The 22,163-nt window shown below is 35.6% G+C and overlaps 1 protein-coding gene across 1 annotated transcript in view; it reads left to right on the top strand.

Annotated features, from left to right (window-relative positions):
* The window catches only part of LOC138704710 (2-acylglycerol O-acyltransferase 2-A-like), an 85,259-nt gene that overhangs the window by 17,264 nt on the left and 45,832 nt on the right, over positions 1-22,163 (top strand). The gene's annotated exons all lie outside the window — the stretch shown is intronic.

Below are 22,163 nucleotides of genomic sequence, written 5' to 3' on the forward strand. Positions count from 1 at the left end.
GATTATTTCTGTGCTCTGACCCCGCTTAACACTAAACGTTCCTTGTTGCCCTTGACAAAAAGTAACTAACTTTTATACTGTATGCAGATAAGTTTGTAGTCGCGTCATTACCGTTCATTTTCAAGGAATTCGTGGGTATGAAACGTTACTGGCACACGTGTGCAAGCTGAACACATTAGCTTAAACTTTTCGGAAACTTTCAATTAGTTGGATAGTTTAAAATTACATTTTGTAGTCGCTCAATATTGGTAAGTTTTTTTTTATGTGAAGCGTTGTAGTTAATTTTTAAAAGCCTTAAATATTATTGCCATAAAATCAAATTTTCAGATTTTGGATTTTTTTATATATAGTGCATCGGGATTATTTGGTATTGTCAGGTAATTCGGGTACAAGTTACAATTTATTGAATAAAACTTTACCTAATCTTTAAACACATGCCAATTTAATATATATTATCTATTTCACAATTGCCTAACAAAGAGTGTTAACAATTTTTGTTAATCACACTGATATTGTCTGGTAAAAAAAAAAACTTTTTTTAGCAATACTGTTGAGGAACAAACAGCTCAAATTCAAGCATGTGTACATTATGCATATAAAGAACATGTTTTTAGTAGATGTAGTAATATATCATTAATAGTTTGTTTGTAAATCACAATTTACAAGCGTGAGTAATTTGGGTATAATTCTAGGTTAATTGGTAACCTACCTCTTATTCAGGTTCTGGCTGATATATACGTCTATTATCGGGCAGTACATTTGACTTGGCGATATGTGTTGGAGGAAGAACAATTGTTTGTATGCATCTGAAGTCTTATTACTGTAATATGTAATAGACGATGTATGCAATGGAGGAGGAAAGGAACTGGTCACCCTGCCCCATTATCCCCTGGCCTAGTTTCCTCATAAGTGAAGCATATTGATATCACATGTGAAGTTAAGACTTGTCTTCGGACAGTTGACTAAACAGCAAAAATTGATAACTAAGTTTTCGTTCCAGATCATGTCACGAACACAAATTAGGGATTAGTGAAAGACAAATATTAGAAGAGTTTTCTGTCCCTGATTTTAATGGAAGACATTTTAAATTTACAAAATAAGCCTCATCAAGAACTTAAGTATTGGCTGAAATTGTTTTATTTTGTTAGGTCTAAATAATTTTTTAAACGTCTACGTAACCAGGCTTGCAGAACTGGGCGCCAATTGTGGCGTATGTCACAAGCCGGAATACGTAACTCGTCCCTTTCTTTTATCCCAGAGGAGTTCTATTCAGTGTCTGTTATGTGATTGCATACAGGTCACAGAGACGCCATTCAACGTCGATGGACTGTGGACGGGGAACCAACACTTTCCCCATGCTTCCACCCCTCTTTCGCAAGTTTTGCATCTCTGATCTAACCTCTACATTCTGTTCTAACATACATGCATTAACCTGTGGTTGGGATAATTTGATTTCATAAGGACTTTAAAGCATGTTTTATTTCAATAATATACATTATACCCAAATTTCCCGATCAATGAGGTAAATTGAATAATAATAATAATAGTAATAGTAATAGTAATAATAATAGTAATAATAATAATAATAATAATATTATTATTATTATTATTATTATTATTATTATTATCATGGTAACAGGCTATGGGTACCTAAATTTAAAAAAAAGGTTGTTTTTATGCCCAAATTACCCTAATCCACCCTAGGTTATTGAAAATTACACCCTTCATACCGTCCTAGGGAAGTGAAGACGTATACCAGCGACGTCACATTTTAGCAGTAAACTCGTATCTGCCAGAGTTCGTGTAAGAACGGAGGCAAAAAATAATAAAAAGAAACTGTAGATTACTGAGCATGGTTAATGCAATTACTCATAGAGAGATAACACAGTCAGCATTTCAACCAGCTGTTCTGCTCCCTGTCGCATTTGTTCCACTTTGTTATGATTAGTCACTTGCCCTTCGATCAGAATTTATGTAATTATGCCAGTGCTAAAAATTTGAAGGCAGTCGGACTCTAGCAGTGGTCATTAGGTCAGAAGCAATTCCATGCCGCTTAATCATCCGCAAGATAACTAATAGCTTCCTTATGGAGTTGCGATACAAATGATAAATGATGCATCTAGGAAAACATAGTGGGATTCACGCAAGACTAGTTCCTAAAAATTTGTCGATGCAATCTGTTACCAGATATCGACCAAAACAGGTAAAATCACAATGCTATATATGCTGAAATAAAGGGATTAAGGGTTTTTGAGAGTAAGGTTCTTAGGAAAATATTTGGGGCTAAGAGGGATAAAGTTACAGGAGAATGGAGAAAGTTACACAACGCAGAACTACGCATTTTATTCTTCACCTGACATAATTAGGAACATTAAATCCAGACGTTTGAGATGGGCAGGGCATGTAGCACGTATGGGCGAATCCAGAAATGCATATAGTGAGTTAGTTGGGAGACCGGAGAGAAAGAGACCTTTAGGGAGGCTGAGACGTAGATGGGAGGATAATATTAAAATGTATTTGAGGGAGGTGGGATATGATGATAGACTAGATTAATCTTGCACAAGATAGGGACCAAATGTTGGGCTTATGAGAGGGCGGCAATGAACCTGCGGGTTCCTTAAAAACTATTTTAAGTAAGTAAGAGGGATGAAGTTACAGGAGAATGGAGAAAGTTGCACGCACTGTATTTCTCACCCGAAAAAATTAGGAACATTAAATACAGACGTTTGAGATGGGCAGGGCATGTAGCACATACGGGCGAATCCAGAAATGCATATACAGTGTTAGTTGGAAGGCCGGAGAAAAAAAGACCTTTGGTAAGGCCGAGACCTAGATGGGAGGGTAATATAAAATGGATTTGAGGGAGGTATGATGGTAGAGACTGGATTAATCTTGCTCAGGATAGGGACCAATGGCGGGCTAATGAATCTCCGGGTTCTTTAAAAGCCGTTTGTAGGTAGGTAATAATAATAATAATAATAATAATAATAATAATAATAATAATAATAATAATTTATAGGAGATGTAATATTAAAATGTATTTTTTCTGGCATTGGTTTGACTAACAGTTTGACTCATGAGATCTGGCCTAAAAATTTATTTTGTATGACCACATGAAATATTTACTAGGCCTATCGATATGTTGGTGTTCTTTTTTGTCTAGGGTGTGCCGTGAGTAGGAAAAGGTTGCGGAGTTAAAGGAACGAAATTAAATTTTTGAAGTTTTTTGGAATGAGTTTAACAATATTCAATGTTGTTATTATTATTAGTGCTTCTTCTTCTTCTTCTTATTATTATTATTATTATTATTATTATCATCATTATTAATATTAATATTATAATTATTATATTATTTGGGAGCCACCGGCGTGGCTCAGTCGGTTAAGGCGCTTACCTGCCGGTCTGAAGTTGCGCTCGGACGCGGTTTCGATGCTAATGTTACGGTTTATTTAACGACACTCGCAGAGGTTATATCAGCGTCGCCGGATGTGCCGGAATTTTGTCCCGCAGGAGTTCTTTTACATGCCAGTAAATCTACTGACATGAGCCTGTCGCATTTAAGCACTCTTAAATGCCATCGACCTGGCCCGGGATCGAACCGGCAACCTTGGGCATAGAAGGCCAGCGCTATACCAACTCGCCAACCAGGTCGACCCGCGGTTTCGATTCCCGCTTGGGCTGATTACCTGGTTGGGTTTTTTTCGAGGTTTTCCCCAACCGTAAGGTGAATGCTAGATAATCTATGGCGAATCCTCGGCCTCATCTCTCAAATTACCATCTCGCTATCACCAGTCTCATCGACGCTAAATAACCTAGTAGTTGATACAGCGTAGTTAAATAACCAACTAAAAAAAAATATTTGAGGAGGTAGAGATGGGGTGGCGGATACGAGTGGCTGCTTTTGCGCGGGATAAACGTGGTCAAACGCAGCCTTAAGTAGCGAGATAGGACACTGCCGTACGTGGGACCCTGATGGACCACTATGAACGATCTGTCTGCACTGAATCTATTAACACCACAGTCTAGTATATACAGTCATGACGCTCGATATATAATAAATATACATCCATAGATAGTTGCTAACCGCTAGGATCGCTACTATTGCCTTATTACAGACAATGCGAAATAGTACCGGCACAGTCTATTGTTCCTAGCAACCTCAACTCAAGCTTCGTGATTGTAGGCCTATATAATAATTTATTCATTTAATCTGACAGGATTAAGGCCATAAGGCCTTCTCTTCCATCCTACCAGATAGCACATATAAATACAAAAAAGAAATACAAACACTGATGAAAATAATACAAATTAAGTTTAAGCCCTATAGAGGGTCAACAGAGTCAAAAGAACACTATGGAGCTCTCATCGAGCTAATACAAGAAAAAAGAAATCAGAGATAGAAATGATGGTAGTGATAACTGAATAATAATAATAATAATAATAATAATAATAATAATAATAATAATAATAATAATAATAATAATAATAATAAATATATTACATATTAATTGTCAATTTTACAAGAGCATAGTTACAATATTTACAATATGTCATGGGTTAAGGCGAAGTTGCGCAACCTGACAGGTGTTCAACAAGCAATTCCATCAACTAGATTGTGATTTTTTAATTTAAATTTGAATTTTGATATTGTCCGACAGTCTCTGACGTGGTCAGGGAGAGAATTCCAGAGGCGTGGAATAGATATGCTGAAAGATGAGTAGAAGGATGTTCTGTGCAGAGGAATAGAGAGAAGGTACATGTTCCGGGTTCGAGGTAGTGAAAGGTAAACAAAAAGAGATGATAGGTAAGAGGGTGTGGAGGTGTGGATGATTTTAAATAGTAATAAGAGAGAGTTGAAGAATATTCTTTCTTTAAGAGAACTCCAAAACAACAATTCTAGAGACGATGTTACATGATCGAATTTTCTAATGTTACAAACGAAACGAGCGCAGATATTGTGAACACGCTGTAGTCTATGGGCAAGATCAGTATTTAGATTCGTGAATAGAGAATCGCGATAATCGAAGTGGGGCATCACTAAAGTCTGGATCAGGTTCTTTTTAAGGCTGAGAGGTAAAAAGTTGGTTAAGTGTCTGAGGGAATGAATTATGGAAAAAGTTTTCTTACATATGTAGGTCACTTGACTTTGAAAATTTAAATTTGAACCTAAATATACCCCTAAATTTTTTACCGTCTTACCATATGTAATAATTGTAGTATTATTTATTTTTGTATTTGATACAGTGGCTAGATCTATTTTGTTTAATGCTCGTTGGTTATAGCTTGTGATTTGTCTGGATTTAGTCAGTCCAAATTTTTGCGCCCATTGAGCTACAGATGCTAGATCTTCATTAATTCTGGTTACAAAGTCATTGATATATACAGGGACATCAATTTATTTTTACCTCAATTTTTATTGTACCTGAATTTTTTAATGTACTTCACTCCCACCCCTTCTACTAATGAAGTTCCAACTGTCCTCCAGACAGAATCAAGGCCGCATACCGTAAACAGCACTGAGTTAGTGTGTATAGTACGTTCCAGAAATATGTTCGCGTTTTCCAGTGACGAAAGAGCTTTCAATATTGAATCATATTTTCGCACAGGTACTGTCCGTTTGCCTACGTCGAATCCCGATTTCCCCCACCTGCTTCTCCACGCTCCTCTGTAAAAGCTGGGCTGTCTTAGATCTTTTCCGAAAACATTAATTTCTGCTAGGAATTGGACGTTTACCGTAATATTATACAACTGTATAAAAAACTTAAATAAAAGGGCCTCGTTAATTAATTAACTTTCTACGATCCTGTGGCATAACCACTTGGACGGACAGTAGATAGCATGTCTGAGTAATTTTATCTGTGCGGATCTAGCAGAAATGAAGATTGAATTTACAGTACGTAAGGTACTCTTTTATAGATTAGGTACAGAATTATTTCAAAATGAGTTACTAGTACGAAGGACGAAACTGGTAATTGGAATTAGATGCAATAATCTATAGTGCGATAATATGCACAAAAGAACTGAAACCTATATCGAAAAGAACGGCCACCATTTTCAAATATGTGTTTAAATATCCATATTATGATTATTTTTCAATTTAACTTCATTCCCTAATTTGTACGCTAATGTGCTGTAGACAGTATAATATACACTGCATAATGAATACGTCCACATGGACAGCTCAGTTCGTGAGTAAAAACACTTATTGTCAATACTGTATTGTATTTTGATTAAACAAAAACCTAATGAAAATTATCGAACTCAAAATCGCGATATTTCCTAGTTTACGTAAATGGCTGAAGTACTTTTCTTCCCTCCTATACCTAGTAAAGTAATGTGTTTGTGTTTTACGCCAGTATCATCGAACTCCAGTCGTGGAAGAGGGTAGCGAACGGTGTTTCCGGTTCTCTAAAGGTATAGCCAGGTTAATATAAAAAATGCTAGTAAAAATAAAATGATGTCCCTGTACTAGACTATGTTAACACTGCATAGAGACCGTGGTTTGTTGCAGTCGCCCAACCACCGCTGGCGGTGGCTAGGGCTCTGTTTGAACCACAGATGACAGATGAAATGAGTGTAAATTGGACACTGTTGGTGGCGAAATGATAGAAACTATCTAGCCGTGGATCGAATCCGGACCACCTGGAGGGAAGACCAGAGCGCTTAACACTTGAGCCACAGACGCGGCCGCGCTTATGTATTGCATTCTGCTGTTTAAACACTGGTTGCCGGTTGGTACCGGTTTCATTAAGATAACGCATTTCCACGTCGCGACCTATCGCTTGTTAGTCCACCGTTACTCTGTTAATACAGGAAGTAGGAGAAAGGCATACAATCAGCCAGTCTACTGACAAACTAGGGAACACAAAGCCATAATCAAAATTTTAAATGAAAGCCCGAGCCCAACTATACTGAATGAGTTAAAGCTAGAAGCGTAGTAAACCTCATCTTTGCTGATACATATGAGTACTCCTAATTTCTGCTATCGGCATTTCCTGATCTACAATAGTTTCACACCTACAAAAGCTTAAAGGTGTTAAGGGAGAAGAATAGTATAATTTGAATTTCTTCCTAATTGATGCAAAATTTTTACTTTTTGTATGTAGAAATTTCATTGTTGCAAAAAATTAAATTCGAAATTGATTTAAAAAAAAATGGGGAAAATTTTTGAAAAAAAAAAACGGTAGGGAAAAAATACTAGAATAAGTACAGTAATTCATTAAAATGGATATATCTCAGCCATTTTTAAAACAAATTCAAAATTTCTTCAACACTTTACTCCTAAGAACATTATTTAAAATGTCTGGGGTATAATTTTGATATTGGCTTTGAAAATTTTAAGATAAACGGTAACATTTTAAGAACGAATTTGAGATACGGTACTGCTTTCATAAAAATATGAAGGGATATTTTTTTCAAATGCAACAAAATAATGAACTTCTGTTCAGAGAAAAGTTTCCTGGTAGCCTAAACAATGCGTGTCCCAAATGTCATGCATGTAGTGTTAATAGTTCCTAAGATAAATGCTTTTTGTATGAGAATAAAGCAAAAAATTAGTTACGTAAAAAGCTATCACAGTTTAATCATTTAAAAACCCTGTGCACTAGAGTTTTGAAAATGGCGTCACAACAGTTAACAATATATAATAATGTAATATATATATATATATATATATATATATATATATATAATGTTTCACATATCGAAATTATTTTAATGCAAAGATAAAATTGAAAATTTATTAAATTTAAATTTGTTAGTTTTCCACCGTATTTCCCCTTGAAAACCCTGTGTACTAAAACTTTAAAAATATCACAGCAGAGGTAGACGAAGTTTCTTAATTAATAAGGGTTTAATAGGATTTATACCTAGAATAACTGACGATTTTTATTACTATCTTGTAATATAGTAGCACCACCTTCGTTAAATTTATTAGGTCAAATTGAATTATTAAATAGTTTAGTAGATTGAGCATGAACACGGACATAAATGCATATTAAAATTGATGTAACATATTGTGACAGCGACGTGAGATTCGAACTCACGACCAGCGTCCCGCGAGAGAGCATATCGCGCGGGCTTCACGGGGAAAGGGGAAAGGGGCCTACACGCGAGGGGAGGCTGCGCGCGCAGCTGCTACTTAACGCAGTGAATGTGGAACGACCTTCCCGACTATTCCAGAAGTCCGTCGAAGTGGAGATATCGAGATAATTCTCTACACACCTGTAGAAATTTCTCGCAACTATGATTTTGCTATAAAAGAAGAAGCGCCAGCGAACTCGAGCAGAGTTTTCAGTTATTCAGTCAGTGAGTAAGCCAGAGCAAGCAAGCCAGACTTGTGTGCCGGAGTTCGACTCGAGTGTGCGTCCGCATCTGCGTCAGCATCCGAAGGCCTGAGTTCGAGTGCAGTGGACAGCAGTTGGAGGGACCTGAGTTCGAGTGCAGTGGACCGCAGTTGGAGGGACCCGAGTTCGAGTACAGTGAACTGTCTCTGAAGGTCTGTGGTTCGAGATACTGTGAACTCGAGTGACTGAGATAGAAGAACTGTGAACTGAGAACTGGTAGTTCTGATTTGTAAATAGTACTGTGTAAATATTAGTTAAGATTAACAGTTCATTGTTGTGCGTAATAGTCCAAGTAAATTGTCATTGTCGTCGGTGGAGTGCTATAACGAATACTGTGTTAAGTGAAAATCCAATTGTTGACGAGAGCGTTTAAGGCGAATTGTAGAAAGGAATTATTGTTGTGGCGAATAAATTACATTGTTGTTACTAATAAAATTCACAATATTTTTCACGTATCAACGTATATTTAAAAAAAGTTTTTTTTTATAGGATTTACTAGTTTTCCACAGCATTGAAGCCACTCTCTCCTCTAAAGTAGGGAGAGTAACGGTCTGCAGTATTTGAAGTTTCTAAGATTAAGTGAAGCTAAATTGAAAGAAGATATTCTTATTGACCCACAAATCCGTGAAATAATGTCATGGCAGAGTATTTAAAGATCCGCTATTGGACACTGAGAAATCAGCATGAGTGGGATTGAAGACAATGCAGTAATTTCTGGGCAAATGTAAGGGTGAAAACTACAGAGAAATAATTGAAGAAAAGCTAAAGGCATTTGATATATAAAACTTTGGAGTGTGATGTCATTGGAAATACATTTTCTACATTCCCACTTGTACTTCTTTCCTCCTAACTTGAGTGCCGTGAGTGATGAACAAGGAAAACGTTATATCGGGATATTGCTGCTTCGAAATAAAAATAGAGGAAAGTGAACACTTACTAGCTGACCATTGTTGATAACTAATTAAGGTTGTTCCTGGTGTAAGCTACAAGCTGAAGCCTTGTAGAAAATTTGTTGGAAAATGAATTTTTTATATTTTTGCATGATGACCACAACAGTTTTCATTAGGCCTATAGGCCATTGTAAGTGCATTTTGTTTTAATTTTGCACATTTATTTTATAATAATTTTGACCTTAATGTGCATAACTTCATAAAAGATAGTTACGCTATTTAAATTATATCTGTTTCATGTATTTTTTGACATTTATCAAAATTAATTTTCTGAAAGATTAGTTCGTGATAGGTAATTTCAAACTATAGTTCTGAATTCAGTATGGGCTGATTATTATACAAAATTTGCTGTTTTCATTCGAGTTAATAACAAAAAGTTGAAATTTGTTGTCCAGTGTAATGCCATTTTGTGATGGTATACAGTTCTCTGTTCTATGCTTTTGCTTTTAGTGTTAAGAGATTTAATACAACTCGGCAACTAGTATCCTGTATTCATATCATCACTTTCTCATGTAAGATTGAAGGGAAAAGAATTGATGGCAGTAATGAAGCCTCATCGCCTTTGTTCCTGTGGTAAAGTACTAGTTCTTTTTTTCTCTCGCGCTTTTTCTCCCTCTTCCTTTTTAATACTCATATTTGTCTACAGTCAACAACATGGTGTATCTTGAATCTGTGCGCTATTGTATTTGTAGGGTTAGGAGGTAATTTAAAAAATAGGATAGGGTTACTGAAGTATATTAAAGCTTTAGGTTCACATTGCATTTTAAGAATGCAGTTATATTGTCAGACTCCAAAGCAGCTATTCTATCAATAGTCTCTAAACACACACCTTCATCTCAAACAGCAGAAATAACTAAAATGCTCTCTCAATTAATATCACCCAATAAAAGAATAATTGTATTCCAATGGATACCATCCCATTGTGGAATCCTGGGAAACTAGAATGTGAATGCTTTAGCAAAGAAGGGCAGCACTGCTACTTACAGACCTGTTACTAAATCTACGTATTACTCTGTGAAAAGATTTATTGAATCTACATACGTAGAATTCAACAAACAAAATTTGATAACACAATCACAAGGGAAAAAATGGAACATTCTGCATCATAATCCAGTTAATTCCCGATATATCACGAAAATCGTCTGTAGCTGCAACAGGCCATGACTGTTTGGCCAAACACCTGCATAGAATTGAAATATCAGTTCCCTAACTGCCCATTGTGAAACTCAAACCAAGAAATGAATTCGGAACACCTCAAAATCTGTGCTTCATTGGCTGACCATGATATCTTTGAAAAATATTGGAGTGCAAGAAGTCAAATGACTTGTCAAACGCCTGGCATTAGAAAACAACAACATTATTTTGTTTTTTATTAAGAGATTGATTACGAAATTTGGCATAAGATTTGAGGGACAGAAGTAACGCTACTAGCACTCCAGTCAAATCTGAACTTACATTGGAACTACGAGAGAGTACGGATAAAATTACGTGCTAACAACACACACATTTTGAGAGCACAGTGTTTCGAGCTCTCTGAACTGTCGATTACTCTTTCCCTTACCTGAGTCATGCGTTATTCAGACACAATACAACTTCCTTCTTACAACGACACATTCTCTCCCTAGACATAAATATTTGTCTTGGTAATATTAATCGTCCGCGTTCTACTCATTTATGCATCGAAAATAAAGTCAACGGAAAAATCATGGCCCGAGACGGGAATGTGGGCAGAAAGGGACGGAAACAGTAATTGAAATTGACAGACGCATAAAGACAATCCTTGCCAAATATGCTGAAACCGACGGCCTATTTATCTGTCAGTGTTGCCAGACTAGCAACACTAAAATCCACCCACGTAACAACGAAATCCCACGCAATTTCACGCTTGGTTTAGAATACAGTTTTTTTGCAGTATAATCATGCAGAATATTAATTCATCCATTGTTCTGCCCAAGGACAGGTTGTTCACTGCAAACCCAGCATTATCCAGTCTTTCATATTTTCTGCTGTCATCTTAGTCTCCGCATATGGTCCACATATCTTAATGTCGTCTATCATTTGATACCTTCTCCTACCCCGAACTTTCTCCCGTTCACCACTTCTTCCAGTGCATTCTTCAGTAGGCAGTTCCTTCTCAGCCAGTGACCAAGCCAATTTCTCTTTTTCTTCCTGATGAGTTTCAGCATTATTCTTTCTTCACACACTCTTTCCAACGCAGCTTCGTTTCTTATATACTGTATATACATGTTAAAGTATGTACTGTACTTACATAGCTTTCTGCATCCAACACTGGTTTAATGTCCCTCCAGTATTCACACTTTCATTACCCGTACAGTACTTTTAGAAATATGCCTACTTAATTTGTACAAACGTTGTTTATATAGTATTTAAACTTACGTATATGTTATGCATATATATTATTTATTTATTATTTGTATTTAGTATTACATCTTTAAATAAAGAACAATTTAATCTTGGATAATAGCAAAATACATTTGTTACGGCTCTCAACATGACCCATAGCGGTAAAAAAATTGTTCTCCAAGCAGACACCATCCCCCTCAAGTTCATTGTCAGGCAGGAGTCTGTCCATTAGCGATGTTCAGTATTTTCTTGTCACTACAGATTAAGCGCGGTTTAGATAATCCACTCACGGCTACTGTAGAATAAACTGCACCGGTATTTTTATGAGCACATTTATTTTTTAATTAACTCGAAAATTTTAATAGGTCTAGCTGTAAGAATTCTACACAAAATCCGTACAGGAAATCATTCCACACAACATTGTACACAACAATACAAATGTCACACATTTTGTGAAATTTCACACAATTCGGCAGCTGTTCTATGCCTAAATGCCCTTGTATATACTAAAAAAGAGTAAAAAAAAAATAAATAAAAAATAAAACGAAGAGATCAAAATGTTACTGTGACGAAGCTGTTGCTGACCAACGCCTGTACATACTGTCTTCCTCCGACGAGTTCAGCGCTGGGACCTGAGGTATTCATGCCTCGGTGTGGGGGGGGGGGGGTTGCAGGTAGATTCTTTTGTTGCTACAGACAAGCCGAGCGGAGCGGGAAGTATTAATCGTCCAAAAATATGCAGTCTTCAGTTTGTAGTAGTGTGCGAATATTCCATACACATGTTGTTTACCTAGGCCTATATGGTTTTGTTATTAATATATTAAATATATTGTTGCAATTTTTGCTCCAACATCTCCCTGATGTTAGCTATATTAATATTATATGAATTACTCATATTAAATATTTCACCGTTACAAGCACATTTTTAAGGAAACGTGCTGTGGAAAAGTTTTTGGTTTTATTCTATTGGAATTTTAGAATATGTGTGATTGGTATCGTGAAAAACAGATTCCTATAATGTCATACGAAAATCATTTGTTGGTGATATCTTAAAATACAAATCAAGGAGTTTTACTTCTCGAGTTCAGCAGTACAATATATTTAAATTGATTACTTTACACATTTAATTCAATTCTACTAATCACTAAATTTTATAGCATGATTCTTATTTCCATTCATATTATTGTAGTTTTATTATGATTATTCTTTTTATTTATTTTATTGTATTTGTATTTTTGGTTGTGTGATGGCCTTAACTTCACCAGAATGAATGAATGAATGAATGAATAAATGAATAAATGAATAAATGAATAAATGAATAAATGAATAAATGAATAAATGAATAAATGAATAAATGAATAAATGAATAAGTAAATGAATAATTAAATAAATAAGTAAATAAATAAGTAAATAAATAAGTAAATAAATAAGTAAATAAATAAGTAAATAAATAAGTAAATAAATAAGTAAATAAATAAGTAAATAAATAAGTAAATAAATAAATAAATAAATAAATAAATAAATAACTAATAAATAAATAAATAACTAATAAATAAATAAATAACTAATAAATAAATAAATAAATAATAAATAAATAAATAAATAAATAAATAAATAAATAAATAAATAAATAAATAAATAAGTAAATAAATAAATAAATAAATAAGTAAATAAATAAATAAATAAAATTTTCTACAATACTTTCCTTCTCTGAACACGTAAGTACGAATGATTGTATCTCTATCTCGCCAAAAATACGTTAGAAAACTAATAGGCATACTGCTCTCGTAAATTGGGCGAATGTTTTCAGTGTGATTGTACTTCCTTCCAGACTGGCGCTGTCACTGTTCCCTCCCACTCCAGTACCGCGCTAGACTAGTCGGAACCGCATTCCTCTTAGCACTAAACTCCTCAGAGGATGACAGTACTTACGTACCTATTTAAGTTAATACTGGTGATCGGTTTTGACTACTTATCTTACCAACATACATAGTCTATCAAATAATAGACGACATTAAGATATGTGGACCATATGCGGAGACTAAGATGACAGCAGAAAATAGGAAAGACTGGATAATGCTGTACCTATTGTACATTCTGTATCCGTTATGAAGGTTATAGGTACAAAAAATTCATTGTTCATACAATCCACATTATGCACCAGTAACGTGCATATAAATGGCTAAATGGTTCAGAATGACACTATGAAAATCTTCTGTAACCTGTCCGCAAAAGTATTTGAAGAAATGAATGAGTAATTAATAAATTGTTATAAAGTCACCAAATCTTGCTTTTTCTTCGATATCGAATCTCCTAAACGACGCGTAGAGAATATGTATAATTTAATGTAAAATTATCGTTATTGTGATATCTAACGCTCCTCACAATTCGTCTCAGGCCCTACTGTATAATACTGAACTTAAATTTATTTACACTTTAGCCCTTCGAAGATAGACTCCAAATCTCATTCGACGTATTGTAGCTGGGATTGAAACTTTAAAATTGTCTGTATTGTTTGTGCACACGCGATTTTTTTTGGTCAGTGTACATTTTTCATTGGGTTTCCTTAGGAAATAAAATTTTGAGTCACCCAGTACTCGCCTGTCAGTCTCAGGCAACAATATGTTATATTAGTTGTAGAGGTACTGAGTGAACATTTCAAACGCGGACAGTTTTTGTACGAGTGAAATGACAAATGTGGAAAAAAAGATAATTGCCTCCACCACAATATTATTCCGCCCAATAAAACTACAGCAACGACTGTTTTGCATGAGATATGCTGTACAGTAGGCCTATGTATTGATGATCGTACGTTGTTTTAACGAAAAATAAACATTCCGGATATGAAACTCGGACATACATTAAGGAAAAAAAATAATAAAAATAAAAATGACAGTTCTTTGTCAGTGTGTTAATCTCTCTAATGTATATTGTGACTACTTCACAAAGAAATTATGTTTGTACATTCTGTAAGGTAGAATATGTGATGAAATGAAAACCCCCGCTAAGAGCGTATAAATTCTTATTCCCCATGGCTTAGACCAAGGGTGGACGCATTAGAGGTAGCAAGGGAAGTAAATGGAAAGACTGGTTGTATAAAATTATACATGCTTAATTTATCGAACGCTATACAAATCAAATAATCCCTATATTCTAAATACCAGAAGCCCAATTGATGAAAGCAAACGCTGCTTAACCAGACTAAATGTAACATACTATGACAGTTTCACTAACTCCCGAGATAGATTTCTTGATTCAAGGAAAGTGAGGGCTACGCTAAGAAATCTAGAATTTCAGAAATGGAGCGCGCTTTCTTAAAAAGGGAAAGAAGTTTCCCTTTTCGCGGAACATACTGCCACAAATCGGTGGATCACTAATCATGAAGGACTGAGCTGCAGTGAATGGAGGGATGCTAAAAATGGTCGGTAATGTTGCGGCTGTACGCGCTATTCCGGGCAGATCCATGGACAGTAACCGTTGTCGCCACTGCTTCAACGAGATAGAAACCCTCGCCCACGTTCTTGGATGTTGCCCGCATGGTGAGACATTACGCAATACCAGGCATCACAAAATCAGGTCTCTTCGCGACAAGGGATATACCACCTATGAAGAAATCCATGGTCTATCGGAAACAGGAAGCTGTCAGCGGGTTGATAATTAGCCTTTACGACACAACAGGCTATATAATAGATCCTACTATCCGCTTCGAATTGAATATAACTCAACCGGAAGATGTCAACAACGAGAAGAATCAAATTTATGGTCCAACTGTTCCTTATTATTTATATATGTATGTTACAAACCATTGAAATTATTGGGTTATTAGTTGGTACTAAAGTCACTATAACAAAAAAATTTATTAATTTCTGCAGAGAGTTCAATCATGAATCCTCTTTGGCCAAGACTGCTTCTTTGATAGCTCTAAAATATTCAAGCTATCTTCTGAGAAATCACATATATAAAGTAAATTAATAACACAATAATTATATTTCTCACGAAAACATTTTCATAAAACTACGTATTTACTAATACTTGTATCTTTGGTATACTTTGTCCTTCAGGGCAACCCCTATTTTAGGGGAAGTTTGTAAAATAAAATAAAACTATTTACATAAATTTCAAAATAAGTTTGTCGGTTATTTCTTGTTTTCATTTTCTGTCGCATTGTATGTTCATTTACAGAACGCTACAAGACTGTTGTAGACTTTTTTTTTAAGATTACAATGCTAATGTTTCGTGTACGAAGTTACTCCGTCTGCAGTAACATATTAGCTCCAGTGCTAAACTAATTTCCCGAAACTATTTTCAAAGTCGATTTTCTCATTTGAGTAAAACTGCCGTAACCTTGTCGGCATTGAATCTGTTTTTAAGACGGTCTTGAAATAACTGAACATAAGAATAACAGCGCGATGTGTTCAAATTACAGGGTGGGAGTTAAGAGACTTATCAGTGCATTAGCTGCATAGTCGTACCACAATAAATGCTGACTGGCACAGGGTTTACCTTATTCTTGTTCATGATCGCTGTACGGAGTTAAAATACATCCAACCTATGAATGTCTACAGCAGGCCTGCATAAGGTTTGCGCTCTCCGAGTCGGCTCACAGCTCATGAGCGGAATGCAAATATTAGCTGCGCTCTGTATAAGGGTGGCTGGAAAATGGGGTGGATCTCGTATAACATATACACTAAAGAAAGTACTATTACGAGTGCTTATGAAATGAATTCCCGTTCAGTGTTTGCAAAACTATCTTGGACTATTATTAATTAATAAAGAAATATTTATTTTACAGAAGTAATAGAAATTCTATAGCTACTTAAATGTACAATATCATTTTGTTATATTTTTATTTATCAATACATCAAAACGAGGTTTTATGCTGTTGGCAGCTGAAAGGAACAGTAGCCTACTGATGGTAATGAAACATCAGTTACAGATGTTCGATGTCTGCCTTTATTAAAATTGATTATAGAAAACAGTTGCTCACAAAATATATAAATGTTGAGCCAAACATAGCAATCATTTTCACAGCCAGCCTGTGTAGTCGTGGATATTATTGCTAATGTTTAGTCTTGTAAAACTCAACCAGGCTAGTAGTATTATTCAAACGATCTTTAACTCTTAGGTCACATTGAAGATCAATAAGTTCGAGCTGTAAGTCGTTAAGTTATGTTCCGTCTTTTAGATTCCTCCATACTGTACTGTAGCAGTAGGTAAGCAACGTGAAACAATTACTGAGAATAGGCCTATAGACACACTAGATAACTGAGTGGTCGTTTCCAGTGTTGCCAATACATAAATTGTATCCCCGTCAGTCTAACATCTGTAAATCCGTCAGAATCCGCCAAAATAAAAAAAAGAACCATTCACTATATAAAAATACAAATAAAAAGCAAATTTTAACACAACTTGCTTACCAATTTTGATTAAAATAATAATTCGTCAACCATTGACTTAATTACGAGGAATTCTGAAACAGCGGATCCTTCAGTATGGTACGACACAGGAAGGACTGTTCAAAGAAAAAATAAAATCCCCCAAAAATTAAACAATTAAAATGACAGCAGCTAAAAAAGTCAAAAGACGATGTAAATCGTAAATTCCGCCAGAAAATCCGTCACCCGTTACAGCCATTCTTTTCCCGTCCGCTACGTTGAAATTCCGTCAGTTTTGACGGGATTTCCGTCCAGTTGGCAACACTGGTCGTTTCCCTCTCCTCTACCTATAGCAAGTCTGTTATTCTGACGTATCTTCCTCTCCGTTTCGGCGAGCGGTAAACACCGCTTTCCCGCTCCGAAGGAGCGCGCGCGCTCGTTGAGCGCTGTTTGTTCAGGCCTGGTCTACAGCTTAACGATTTTCCTATAATAAAAACTGAATTTCTCTCTTCGTTGATTCTTTTCCGAGTGACTTTCAACCCTCAACACTATGAAGAAAATTGCTCTTTTTTTGTACTTATATTTATCAATTCGTGACAGTGATCATTTGTACATGTCACGAGCTTATAATATTAAAGTTTCCACTTTTTAATAACTTTATTTTCAATGTAAGACATTCACGTTGCTTGACGCATTTGTAAATAATGGTAGGTCTTAGATAACGTAGCTTCCTATCTTATTTTCCGAAGACCTGCCTGCCAATCTCACCTGAGCACCATGTAGTACGCTGAAGGATAGCCGTTATTATTGAAGTTAGACATAAAGGAAAACAAGTATTGTCCGCGCAACTTATCTAGGCACTTGGGTTCCCTAGTGCTCTCTCGCTGCCCCTCTCCTTCCCTCTCCTGCCACGCTACCGCTACAAGCAACCTCGCTACACCCCGCTTCCCCGCTCTTTTAGCTGCCCAGATAAGTTGCGCGAACAGTAAGTGACGAGAAGCGAAGGTTGTTGGTTTCCTTCATATCCCCTGATTGTTGTGCCTGTTAAATGCCCCCTTCCCTGCTGCTCAACATTAATTAAGGCGAATCTGACGAGCCTTGCTTTGAACTCCGTATGGATCCCCCTCGTGTTTATGACTTGAAGTCGTTTGATGTGGGTTGTCGCATCCTCGCAGACATTGACTGAGACTGTCTAAGCAGTGTACGCACGCTTCCTACTTAAAGAGACAATGTCAGCTGGACGGCTACAGCAGTGGTTCCCAAACTTTTTGAAGACGGGCGAGACTTCAGTTTGTCACCCCCCCTCCCCACAACCATACAATATCTTGACTCCATCCGAAAAATACAACTCCCTTAAAATCGCAAACGACTATAATTTTACCTGAGACCAGTGTATACTACTCGAAGTAAGATTTTAAACAGCTTTTTGAGTTTTCCGGAAGAAACTCATTACAATAAAGACATTCACAGACGGATAAGTCTACTGAGTCCGTTATGTTCAACTAGAAAAAAAAGGAAAAACTCATTGAAACGTGTAAAGATATATACGTATACATACATACAAATGACTTTTAAGGAACCCCAAGGTTCATTGCTGCCCTCACATAAGCCCGCCATCGGTCCCTATCCTGTGCAAGATTAATCCAGTCCCTATCATCATATCCCACCTCCCACAAATCCATTTTAATATTATCCTCCCATCTACGTCTCGGCCTCCCCAAAGGTCTTTTTCCGTCCGGTCTCCCAACTAACACTCTATATGCATTCCTGGATTCGCCCATACGTGCTACATGCCCTGCCCATCGCAAACGTCTGGATTTAATGTTCCTAATTATGTCAGGTGAAGAATACAATGCGTGCAGTTCTGCGTTGTGTAACTTTCTCCATTCTCCTGCAACTTCATCCCTCTTAGCCCCAAATCTTTTCCTAAGCACCTTATTCTCAAACACCCTTAACCTGTGTTCCTCTCTCTGAGTGAGAGTCCAAGTTTCACAACCATACAGAACAACCGGTAATATAACTGTTTTATAAATTCTAACTTTCAGATTTTTTGACAGCAGACTAGATGATAAAAGCTTCTCAACCGAATAACAGCACGCATTTCCCATATTTATTCTGCGTTTAATTTCTTCCCGAGTGTCATTTATATTTGTTACTGTTGCTCCAAGATATTTGAATTTTTCCACCCCTTCGAAGGATAAATCTCCAATTTTTATATTTCCATTTCGTACAATATTCTGGTCACGAGACATAATCATATACTTTGTCTTTTCGGGATTTACTTCCAAACCGATTGCTTTACTTGCTTTACGTGTAAAGACACAGAAATAAAATTTGGAGCTCCCGTATTATATGTTATATTGTATAATATTACATTTCAGTTTAATAAAGATGTACATATTTAACAAGACAAAAAGAAAATGTGTAAATTTTTTTCTCAGCTGGCTCAACTTATGGAACGAAAGGAATTAAGCATATTTTAATAATAACTTTTAACCAACTTCCTTTAGAATATAGAATTTTACTAAATTGTCTGTGTTTTAAGAATTGTGTAAGAGTTTAGGAATAGCTTACACCAGTAAAATTTTGGAACTATTAAATATTTTTCCTCCATTACTGTATCGTGTACAATAAGGAAAAATTGGTATGTATAAAACACTGTTCTTCTGCTATATGAATATATATATATATATATATATATATATATATATATATTTACGATTTTAAAAAATTCAGTTGACTGTGCAGTGATGAAACGCTTCCCACATAAACTATCCAACATTCTGTGATGAATTTTTTGTGTGTATTTATGCATGTCATATCTACAATATGATGCAAGATCACTTCTCTACCTTTGATAGATTGTCTGATAAAAAATGAAACCTTTTTTAAAAATGGTCATGTATTAGTATTTTCTTCTAACACAAAATAAAAAATATTATTTATTAGGGAATGTATTGTAAACATAAGTTTCATCAATGAAATAAAAGAGAGTTAACTTTTCCATGTTCTCAAGTTTGAGTTATGAGGGAAACTCTTCATCTCTGCACAATGAACTGCCACCATTTTGAATTTTGAAAAAAAAATATATAAATTTTTTTAAATCGTAAAAATATTTTTTTATATATAACAGGACAGTGTTTCACACATACTAATTTTCATTATTGTACAATATACAGTACTGGAGGATAAAAATGTTGAATATTTCCAAAAAATTTACTGCTGTAAGCTGTACATAACCCCTTAAAGACACATTTTTGGGAAGATTATTTATTTTAATTCTCACTTGATTTATTTAATTCATGGTTTCAAACTTTTCTTTCTTCCCAAAACTTTACCTTACTGGCTGTTCTTATTTTGATTTCTTTCTTTCATTTTTTCTATTTCTTTTTCTTTTTTCTCTTTCCTTTCTTTCTTTTTTTCTCTTTCCTTTCTTTCTTTTTTTCTCTTTCCTTTCTTTCTTTTTTCTCTTTCCTTTCTTTCCTTTCTTTCTTGAGATGTTGTATGTTTTCCACAGACTTTGTTTCATGACTTTCTAAATTATATTGTATAACATAAATGTATGTGTTCTTATATAGCCCCTACATATGAGTTATACTCGTTGGGACATACTCAATAAATTAAAAAAAAAAAAGTTTCGCTTACAACACACTGCGCATATGCTACTTGTGGACAGTCCTGCGAAATTGTTGCCTACATACAGTTTGACTCCCATCAAGACTCGCTTCAAATTTTAATTCCGTATCTATAAAACGACTGATAGAAAGTTAAAACTAGACCTTTTTTTGCGCAAAGCATTGACCAGTTTTGCATCAAAAGAACTCCTCGGGTTTGCAAAAGAATCTACTAAATTGAAGCCCTTGGAAGTGCTTTTAAGAAATGGATCCTGGCGGAGATATTGCGGAAGGCTGGGAACCCAGGAATGGTTGCGGAGAGGACACCTCCCTCCCGTAAGCGGATTAAGGCATGTCTGACTTGAATATGTCTATTGAACGAGATGAGAAAGATGAATGATATGAAATCTAAATTACTTTTCTACACCGGAGGGGAAGGGAAAATGGACATTTGCAATGAAAATTGCATTTGTCTAAGTAACTGGAAAACCACGGAAAAACCAGTCAGATTGGTCGGTCCGGAAATCGAACCATGGCTCTCCCGAATGCGACACGCATGAACAAACTCGCTCGGTAAGTGATGTGAAACTATAAGAATTTCAATTTTAATTACACACATTGTTATACCAATTTTTGTTTCCCGATAGTTTAATGTTTTGCACTTAGTTTCTCATTTCCAGTCTTCAGTTAATTAGCGAGTAAGGAATGAGTTGTTGAAACTTGAAATGTAAGAGTTGCTCAATATCTTGCATGAACGTATGTGGTCAGAACAATGAAACCGGAATTTTAAAGCAAACAGTGATAAGATAAATTAGCTTCAAGAAAGGACATAAAGTTTCTAAAGTACGATTAAACGGACACACATTACTCAGGTTTGCTACAGTTTTTAGGACTACTTTTGTAAGCAGACATAAAAGCCTACTTCTGTCGAGTGTGATAGAAAGCTGTGTAGATGTTGCCTAACGACATTTTCATCCTTTACAACATTAATTTATTAGCAGATATTAGTCACATTAAAATAAACAAGCATATTACACAAATAGAACTAATTATGCCTGTTTTTTTTCCTGCAAGATTAGTAGGATTTGTCTCAAACTTGTGCAGTATCGCTTATTAAAACCACTAATTAAAAAAAACTCAATGAAGATGTAATGGAAGAATTAAAACTAGAACCTGTAATTAATCACGTAAAACATGATCAGAACAACTGGATAAATCACCCGCATCGCATGCATAGAGATAGAATCCCAAAAGTCATGCTCCATTATCGTCCAAACGGGAAGAGATCTCTCGGTCGTCCAAAGAAGCGCTGGATTGAAAATTCAACTATGAGATCGTAACAGGCCATTTGGCCTAATACTTGAAGGGAAGAAGAAGAAAACCACTAATTGAAAAAAAAATCACTTTTATACATTTTAACCCAAGGAAACAGACCAATTGAAATAATCACTGGAGGTTGTTCCGGAAGTGTAGCAGGTTAAATCTTGGGCAATTCGGGTTATATATTACAAAACT

This window comes from Periplaneta americana, chromosome 8 (genome assembly GCF_040183065.1).
Source record: "Periplaneta americana isolate PAMFEO1 chromosome 8, P.americana_PAMFEO1_priV1, whole genome shotgun sequence".
NCBI lineage: Eukaryota > Metazoa > Arthropoda > Insecta > Blattodea > Blattidae > Periplaneta > Periplaneta americana.